Source organism: Stylophora pistillata, chromosome 1 (assembly GCF_964205215.1).
Source record: "Stylophora pistillata chromosome 1, jaStyPist1.2, whole genome shotgun sequence".
Lineage (NCBI taxonomy): Eukaryota > Metazoa > Cnidaria > Anthozoa > Scleractinia > Pocilloporidae > Stylophora > Stylophora pistillata.
This window is the reverse complement of record NC_142519.1, coordinates 29,689,259-29,698,605: the sequence shown is the minus strand read 5'-3', so window position 1 is coordinate 29,698,605 and position 9,347 is coordinate 29,689,259. Positions and strand designations below refer to the sequence as shown.

Below are 9,347 nucleotides of genomic sequence, written 5' to 3'. Positions count from 1 at the left end.
TATTTCCCATTAGCCTTTGATAAGTTTACACTGCTATAGTAATAATAACAGTAATAATAATAACAATAATAATAATAATAATAATAATAATAATACAGTTTATGTTCTTGGGCCAAAAATGAGTTTTGGGCCCTTCTTAGAGTCGTTTTTACCCTCGATCGCGGCTCGGGCTGAAATGACTCTGAGTCGGGACCAAAACATAGTTATGCCCACCAACGTAAACTCTATTTTTATATTCTAGGGGGAAATGTTAGGCTGTATAAGCATCGGTTGAGAATCATTGTTATATTACCATCACTGTGCTTTCCTCTTCAGACAAAGGCAAATATTACTGGAATGAAATTATTTATGATATACCCCGAAAGGTAGCCGCCACAAAATCACGGTCTTTCTCAGGTACAGGTAATTATTTTTCATGTTGATAAAGTTACACTCTGTTGTCTGCTAAAGCTAGTTGTCCATATAAGTATTCTATGTCGTCTACCTTGTCCAGTTTGGGAAAGTGCCTTGGGACCATCCGAGTCACGTTTAGATTACTGATAGCAGATACCGTATTTTCACGAACGAGCGTCCACCCCCGAAAAAGCGCCCATCCCGTCGACAGTACGGTCAATGCGATGCTCATGTAAGGGCGTAGGATGTATTTCGAAAACTAAAAGCCAAAATACTAGAAATAAGGAAATAACAGTGGAACAATCAATAAAACTAGAGGCCAAAATACTAGAAAAAAGGAAATAACAGTGGAACAATCAATAAAACTAGAAGCCAAAATAGTAGAAAAAAGGAAATAACAGTGGAACAATCAATAAAACTAGAAGCCAAAATACTAGAAAAAAGGAAATAACAGTGGAACAATAAATAAACCTAGAAGCCAAAATACTAGAAAAAAGGAAATAACAGTACAAAATTAAATAAAACTAGAAGCCAAAATACTAGAGAAAAGGAAATAACAGTGGAATAATAAATAAAACTAGAAGCCAAAATACTAGAAAAAAGGAAATAACAGTGGAACAATCAATAAAACTAGAAGCCAAAATACTAGAAAAAAGGAAATAACAGTGGAACAATCAATAAACCTAGAAGCCAAAATACTAGAAAAAAGGAAATAACTGTACAAAATTAAATAAAACTAGAAGCCAAAATACTAGAGAAAAAGAAATAACAGTGGAATAATAAATAAAACTAGAAGCCAAAATACTAGAAAAAAGGAAATAACAGTGGAACAATAAATAAAACTAGAAGCCAAAATACTAGAAAAAGGAAATAACAGTGGAATAATAAATAAACCTAGAAGCCAAAATACTAGAAAAAAGGAAATAACAGTACAAAATTAAATAAAACTAGAAGCCAAAATACTAGAGAAAAAGAAATAACAGTGGAATAATAAATAAAACTAGAAGCCAAAATACTAGAAAAAAAGGAAAGAACAGTGGAACAATAAATAAACGTAGAAGCCAAAATACTAGAAAAAGGGAAATAACAGTGGAACAATAAATAAACCTAGAAGCCAAAATACTAGAAAAAAGGAAATAACAGTGGAACAATAAATAAAATTAGAAGCCAAAATAATAGAAAAAGGAAATAACAGTGGAACAATAAATAAACCTAGAAGCCAAAATACTAGAAAAAAGGAAATAACAGTGGAATAATAAATAAAATTAGAAGCCAAAATAATAGGAAAAGGAAATAACAGTGGAACAATAAATAAACGTAGAAGCCAAAATACTAGAAAAAAGGAAATAAAAGTGAAACAATAAATAAAATTAGAAGCCAAAATACTGGAAAAAAGGAAATAACAGTGGACCAATAAATAAACGTAGAAGCCAAAATACTAGAAAAAAGGAAATAACAGTGGAACAATAAATCCCTGAGCCACTCTTTGACCCCTTTCAAAAATGTTAACGAGAAACAATTCTTTCCTATCAGGAAATCCAAATAAAGGAAAAGTCAGGATGTGAACATTCAGGATATGTTTGGCAAGGGAAGAAAAGACATAAGCAGGATGATGGTGAGTTAATCACTTGATAGATTCCATAGTTAACCAGGACTTTTTAGTCAGAATTGTTTGAGGGTACTCCGAGATTCAGACTTTCAGTGGAAAGATATGCCTGAGTTGTTCGTCAAAGTTAATTTCGGTTATGTTTTAATTTAGCAACCAAACTTTACTTGAAAACCATTATATGCGATACCTCCATAGCACTCCTGACCTCAATTCAGCTTAAAAGTTCGTCAAAGAAATTTGGTTTTGAATCGTAAGGAATTGAAAAAAGATCACATCAACGCATTCGCGTTGAAAATGGGTCTCAAGTACTGATCGTTGATAGCTGACTAATAAAACAGGACTGAAAACGCTAAGCAAATCGATAGCCGTAAACCAGACTACAACAATAACAACAACAACAACAAAAACAACTTTATTAATTATGGCAAATATTACAGAAAGCAATATCCACTGCCCACATTAGCAGATTAGCTAGTCGAGGCGAACAGTGGTTACATGTATGTTATATATAGACAAATACAAATGGCTCACAACAAAGACTAGAGAAAAAGGGTAAAAAATGTTAAATAAATAAGCAAATGAACAAAAATAAAATCAATTTAATTAAGTTTACACTGCAAATATAAGAAGCCGAGTTTTCAGAAATTCTTTTTTGTTAAGTCGGGTAAATCAATATGATCATTTTCTTCTGAAAGTATTCGGAGTGAAGTGTCATGGACATTGATTTTAAAGTTATTTTTGGACATCGACGCATTTCACACGGTAAACTATTCCAGATTTTTACACCATACCTTGAAAAAGACTTTGTTTGTCCCACCTTGAGTGTCTAATATAATAGTCACCTCTTGAAGATGATCTTGTACTCTATAAATGAATATTAGATTGGGAAGCAAATAAGTTAGATATCTTAGTAGGTGTCAAGCTGTTAGATATGTCATGCATTAGAATAGAAACGGATTTAAAGTAGAGTAGATATAAGAGAAGAAAGCTGGAGGAGACAAAATAAGGTACTGCATGAGAATTGTAGTCACCAAAGAACATGAGGCGGAGAACGAGGTTTTGAAGAATAAGAATATTTTGTTTTTGTAAGTTTTAGCAGCTTGATCCCAAGCGACTTTGCCATACAAATAATTAGGGCTGAATAAGAGATATGTATATGTGGTGTAAAGTATTCTTGGGTACAAAGTGTCTGAGGCTCGCAATAATGCCCAATGCCAATTTTACTTATTTTTGAAGCGATGTGGGCGATATGGTATTTCCAAGAAAGATTTCCATCAATAATTACACCCAGATATTTGACATAATTTTGCATTTTAAAGAAATGTACGAGTTGTTATGATGGTCAAGTACTTTCCAGTTGACTTGGTGATTTAACTTTTTTGTCTTTGTCTAAAAATGACCGTTAGTTTTCTTTATATTTAGCGATAATTTATTTGCGATCAGCCAGTTATAAATCCTAAAAATTTCTGCATTAACTATAGATTCAAGCAATTTGAGATTTTTTGTCAGCATATAACAAATTGGTATCATTAACAAATGATTAGAATTAAAATTTATCAGAGCTGTTAGATATATCATTTAAATAAATAAGGAATGGTAAGGGTCTTAGGAGCGATCCCTGTGGGACACCTGATAACTTCTTTTTTGGATATGTTTTAAATATATGTGTTGTTTGTTGACGACCCACTAGGTATGGTGCAAACCAATAATTAATAATTCCACGTACTCCATAATGGACTCAATTTTCTTAATAATATTGAATGATTAACTGTGTCAAAGGTTTTTTTGCGAGTCAATAAACATACCACATGAGTACAACTTTTTATCCATGTTAGTTTCAATTTAATTGTCTAGAATAGCATGTTCAGGAGACTTTTTTCGCGAAAACCATATTGTGAATCATGGAGAATATTGAACTTCTCAATAGATGGCTTGAGGCGATTATACATCATCTTTTCGAAGTTACGGTTAAAGATGGAGAGAAGCGAATGGGTCTTTAGTTAGAGGGGTCAGATTCATCACCAGTTTTGTAAATTGGAATTACTTTGGCAAGCGTTGATTTAGATAGATAGGTTTCAATTTCAACTGATATATTGATGAGGATAGATAGAGGTTGCCTAATAATATGTTAAGCCGATCTTAAAATGCGAGTATGAAATGAACACAGCCCGTGTGCCTTGTTTAGTTGGATAGTCATTATTTCAGAGTCAATTTCAGAAGGAGATACAGGGCTAAAAAAGAATGAACTAGCAAAGTTTAACTTTGATAGATAATCAGTAAATTGCTTTAGTGAATTTGAAATTTTGGGAGCCAGGTTATGCCCTTTTGAAGAAAAATATTTATTCATTATGTCAGGAAACTCAGAGGGATTTTGTGACACTATATCGCTACTCGGGGATTTAAGAGAGATTATATCTTTGTGAGCTTTGTTTTCCGGCCTAAAAGGCTGTTGATGTCCTCCCACATTTTTGGTATTTGTTTAAATACTTGTGAAAATACATATTTTTGCTAATTCGCGTAAGTGTCAACACTTTGTTCCAGTAGAGTTTGTAGGCGACGTTGTCGCCCGAACAATAAAAATCATTTTTTGTTTTAATCGATATCCGGATCCCCTTTGTTACCCAGGGTTTCAATAATCTCTTTTCCTTAAGTTTCGAAATTGGCTCAAAAGGTGCTTGCTTATTGAGAAGTTTGTTCAGTTTATTGTAAAATACAGAGAAAGATTTGTTTACATCATTCAGTCCTGAGACTGCTCCAGTCAGGTCAAGTTGGGACAGTTCGTTTAAGAATTTTGCCTCTGAGTAATTAGAGAAGTCACGGAGTAGCATTTTTTTTACATTGGAGGTCGAAGAAGTCATTAGAAGAGTTAAGAATACAGAATTGAGAAAAGTGATCGGTTAGATCTGAGATTATATTACCGTTTGTTATAGTATCTTCTAGATTGCTTTCAAAGGTGTAGTCAGTAAGTGAACAAGAGTTGTGGCGTACTCTCGTTGGTTTGTCAATTGTTGGGGTTAAGTTGAAGCTTTGCAAGGATAACATGCAATCATCAAAGCGAAGGAGATTACTATTAAAATCACCAATCAAAAAGATCTGCTTGCCAGAGGCGCTGAATTTTCGATTGTTCGATCAAAATATTTCTGAAAAAGCTTTGGAGAATTTTGCTGCCTATAAACAACTCCGGACATTATATTTCGATGTTTGGGTAGGTGTAGCTCAACCCAAAGGGCCTGAAAAGCCTCATTAGAACATTTTTCGATAATTTTGTATTTAAGATTGTCATCAATATACATGCCAACACCCCCAGCTGAAATAGGTGTTGGCACATGTTTGAAGTTATAGTGGGGTATAGCAGGATTAAAATCCAGATTATCACATGCATCTTCTATTCTAGTTTCTGTGATACCTAAAATATTGAAGTGAAAAGTAAGTTCATCTAATCGATGGGTTTGGAAATTTTCCAAATTGCGTTGTAAGCTTCGGATGTTAGTATTCTAAAAGATTAGTTAGAGTGACTAAATCTAGATCATCTAAGCTTGGTAAGCGATCAAGACATTTTTTAGTGGGAAGACAAGTATCCAGACTGTTATTGAACTGACCATCAGAGGATATGAGATCGCAAGAATAATAGGGCAGCTCTCGTAGGAGAACTTTTTTTTACCTTAGTTTGGTTCACAGCTTACGATCGTGGTCCTTGAATATAATCTCTTAAGACTCTTAGACTGGTCAGACTATATAAGATCTCTTGGACTATTTGAGAGAATACGTCTGACTTCAACATCATCACTACAATAAGGCGGTCTGAGGCATAATTGTAAAATACTCCTTTACCTAGAAACGTTATTAACCATCACTGTGCTTTTCTCTACAGAAATCAGAAAATAAAACAGGCAGAGGCTTACATGACGACTTCCTGGACATTCAGACACTAAAGGACAATAACCTTCCTCCAATCTAAGGTAATTCTTCCTCTTCTTAAAAAAGTTTTCAGGTAGAAACACCAGAGTCCAGTTTATTTAACGGCGGACAACGCTATCCGACGGATAAATCGCTATCCAGTGGATAGGTGACAACAAAAGGCACTACGCTATCCACCGGATAGAGATTTATCTAGTGGATAGCGTTATCCATCTTTTGAACAACCAGGGCGAGGTTCATACCGTCGACCACTTCCCTTTTCCACTCTCTTGAGGTACCGTAGTGTCTTTTATTTCATAAACATTGTATAAACTCCGAGTAACAACAAACCCATGGCTAGAACGCAACGTAAGGTGCACAATCCCGAGTCAAGTGGCAACTCCAATAGTCCCAGAGCTCCACAGGTTCACTCCCTAAAAATGTTTGGATAATTCACCCTGAAAGACTGAGGTTTCCAGACTACTGGTATAGTTAGCGGTTTATTCCTGACTTATTCATCGCCTTTTAGTCAAGGGGGCCCAGGGATAATTCAAAAGTATTGCTAAAGGAAAGAGTGGCAACGAGTACCGACGAAAGGTCTGCGAAAACTGCCAACACTCTGGCAGGTTACCTGCAATTGACTATCCTCATTCCGAGAAGGAAAAGACATGCCCCTTGTGGCTTAATGCCGCAGAAACCGGAGATAGGCATCGTCAGTTATGGTCCACTCTGCACTACACTAAACAAACCAAACGAACAAAATGTATTTATTTTAGCATTTAAAATACCCTTTTTTTAATCGCTAGCCACAAAATAGCACTTAGATCTTATCAAAAAATATTTACGAAAAACATCTCTTTCTTATCAGGAAATACAAATAAAGGAAACTTCGCGGGAGGATTGGTAAAGCTCATCATGATATGATATGAACATTCAGGATATGTTTGGCAAGGGATAAAAAGACGTACAGGATGATGGTGAGTTTATCACTTGTTGGATTCCATAATTAGCCAGGCCTTTTTAATCGGAATTGTTTAAGGGTACTCCGAGATTAAGAGTTTCAACGGAAAGATATGTCTAATTTGTTCGTCAAGGTTAATTACGGGTATGTTTTGCAACCAAACTTTACTTAAAAAGCATTATATGCGATAGCTCCATAGCATTCCTGACCCAATGCAGCTTAAAATTTCACCAAAGAAATTTTGTCTTGAATCGGAAAGAATTGAAAAAATATCACTTTAAAGCATTCACGTCCAAAATGGGTCTCCAGTGCTGATCGTTGATAGCTGATAACTAAAACAGGTCTGAAAACGTTAAGAAAATCAATAGTCGTAAACCAGACAACACAAGCAATAGCGAACTAAAACAAATAAGAAAAAGATAAGAGAATGTATAAAAACTATACCAAATTGCATTACTCTACTTTAAACGACACCAATCTGCATCTGGCACTCCAATTTACACAGAAAATCAACTATTGATGTTTAACGTAACAGAGATCGTGTGAGGATTGAAAGAATTTGTACCAAGTTTCGTAGATGTTTTTTTTCCACAAATTGTAATATTTCTGAGGTTTACGTAATAAGTTTTACTGGTGAAAGTTTCCATTGTGACAGCAATTTTGATTGTTTGACCATCATCATTTTTAGGACAGATTGCAATTTTTTAACAAGAACTTCTTACAAATTATTTACAAATTATTTTGAAGTCGCAGGTATCTCCATTTATATGTTGATGAAAGAATTGGGAAAGATTTTCCGTATAACCCCATACCAATCAAAACAAAGCCGTAATCCCAAAGGTAATCTATTGTGTTGCCTCTGCTTTCTTTTATCCAAGAATTGTATGCATAATGAAGTATGGAATTGTGAAAATTAATTCAAAAACTTAATACTCAACATTTTTCTCGATGCCTACCCGAAATTCCAAATACCACCAGGAGAGCTTACAACATGTCTCAGAGTGACGTTAGAATAGTATTAATTCATTGAAAAGTCTCAGGAAATGTTCTTGGCTTGTAGTAGGTGTATGTGAATGGTTTCTAGCACAAATTAACGTCCTTTTGGGAATAACTTTGACTATCTCTTTGGCATTGAAAAATGAAGCCCGTTGTGTATTCAAATTGAAGTGAAAAAAATTCGCGCTTCACAAATACAACGTATTGGGTTTAAGCGCAGTCGGATACGGTTTTTGCTATGACTTTTCAAGATGGATTCATTTCAGACCAATTTATCTCTAAATTCCGAAACCGTAGGTCATAATGAAAACTTTAAGCTCCCTGTGGAACTCAATTTGCGCCGAAATCTTTCTTTTAACAAAACGATTGTAATTAGCATTTGTTCATTCGCTTGACACTTTCTCTCGGAGTACCTGAATAATTTCGTTTAATTGTAATACGCATTCCAAAAGTTATTTATTTTGAGGTAAAAGTTAAAAAAAAAAAAAAAAATTGAACGGTTTCCAAACCAGTTACTTGCGACTGTAGAGTTAAATGATTTTTGTGCCAATTACTTTCATGTCATATGTTTATATTCCATACAGGTAAATAAACGAAAAATCCTGGCTTAGTTATCTCTTACCACTAAAATTATATGACGGAAAAGTAATTTTAACCGTCGCCAATAACAGTATAGAAACCATCTTTTCTGTCAGTTTTTTATAGCGCTTTAAAAGAACAAGACTAGCATCCAAAAGATAGAAAGAAACACGAACTCTTTGTATTACTTTGGTTGGCATTCATAGAAAGTATCAGTCGAGGCATTGGGTCAAGCTGGAATTTTTACCGTAATGAGCGTTAATTTTTTTGTATATAAAATCTTAGTACAAGGATACAGGGTCTGCACAGTTGAATTTATAGCTCATCCTTTTAAAATTTTCTCTCGTAGGTTATCGCTCGCTTTCAAGTCGAGAAGGATCAAGTGGGAGAGATTCACTCGGGGGCAAAACAATGGGAAAGTCAGAGGTAGAGAGACGATTTTATAATAAAATGTTTCTTAGGTTTTCTGAAAGCAGTAAACCCGATGCGTCACTCATGTCAAGTCGAGCCCAGAACTTGAGAGGAATCGAACACTGGAATGACAGACTAAGGCTTTAACGATTTGAATGTTTTCAACGAAATAATTTCTCGGTGGAGGGCTTTTCAAAAATTTTCGTTTTCCCGCCAAAAACTTAGAAAATAAATACGGGTACTTTAAGTGCGCATGCGTGTTTTTTTCAAAATTTTTCTTGGTGATCAATGCTTCCTGTAAACAAACTTGTTTTATTGTCAATAGAATTTATTTATTGTTTTGCCTTGTCTCTTGCATACGTGTTTTATAATAAAGATTCAACTATTCACTTTTCTTGGTAATCTTTATTGTCTCTGTGATCAAGTAATTCAATATACAGCAATTGTTTATCGAGCTTAAAATAGTTTAATTAACTAATTTTCATTAAAAAGGTGTGGAGA

General features: G+C 34.4%; 1 long non-coding RNA gene across 1 annotated transcript; it reads left to right on the top strand.

Moving 5' to 3' along the window:
* Positions 1-321: 321 nt before the first annotated feature.
* LOC148742022 (uncharacterized) lies at positions 322-9,135 on the top strand. The gene is made up of 5 exons (XR_015995052.1): positions 322-396; positions 1,927-2,008; positions 5,874-5,961; positions 6,768-6,876; positions 8,785-9,135. It is a non-coding gene; the product is annotated as an uncharacterized LOC148742022 (long non-coding RNA).
* Positions 9,136-9,347: the final 212 nt, after the last annotated feature.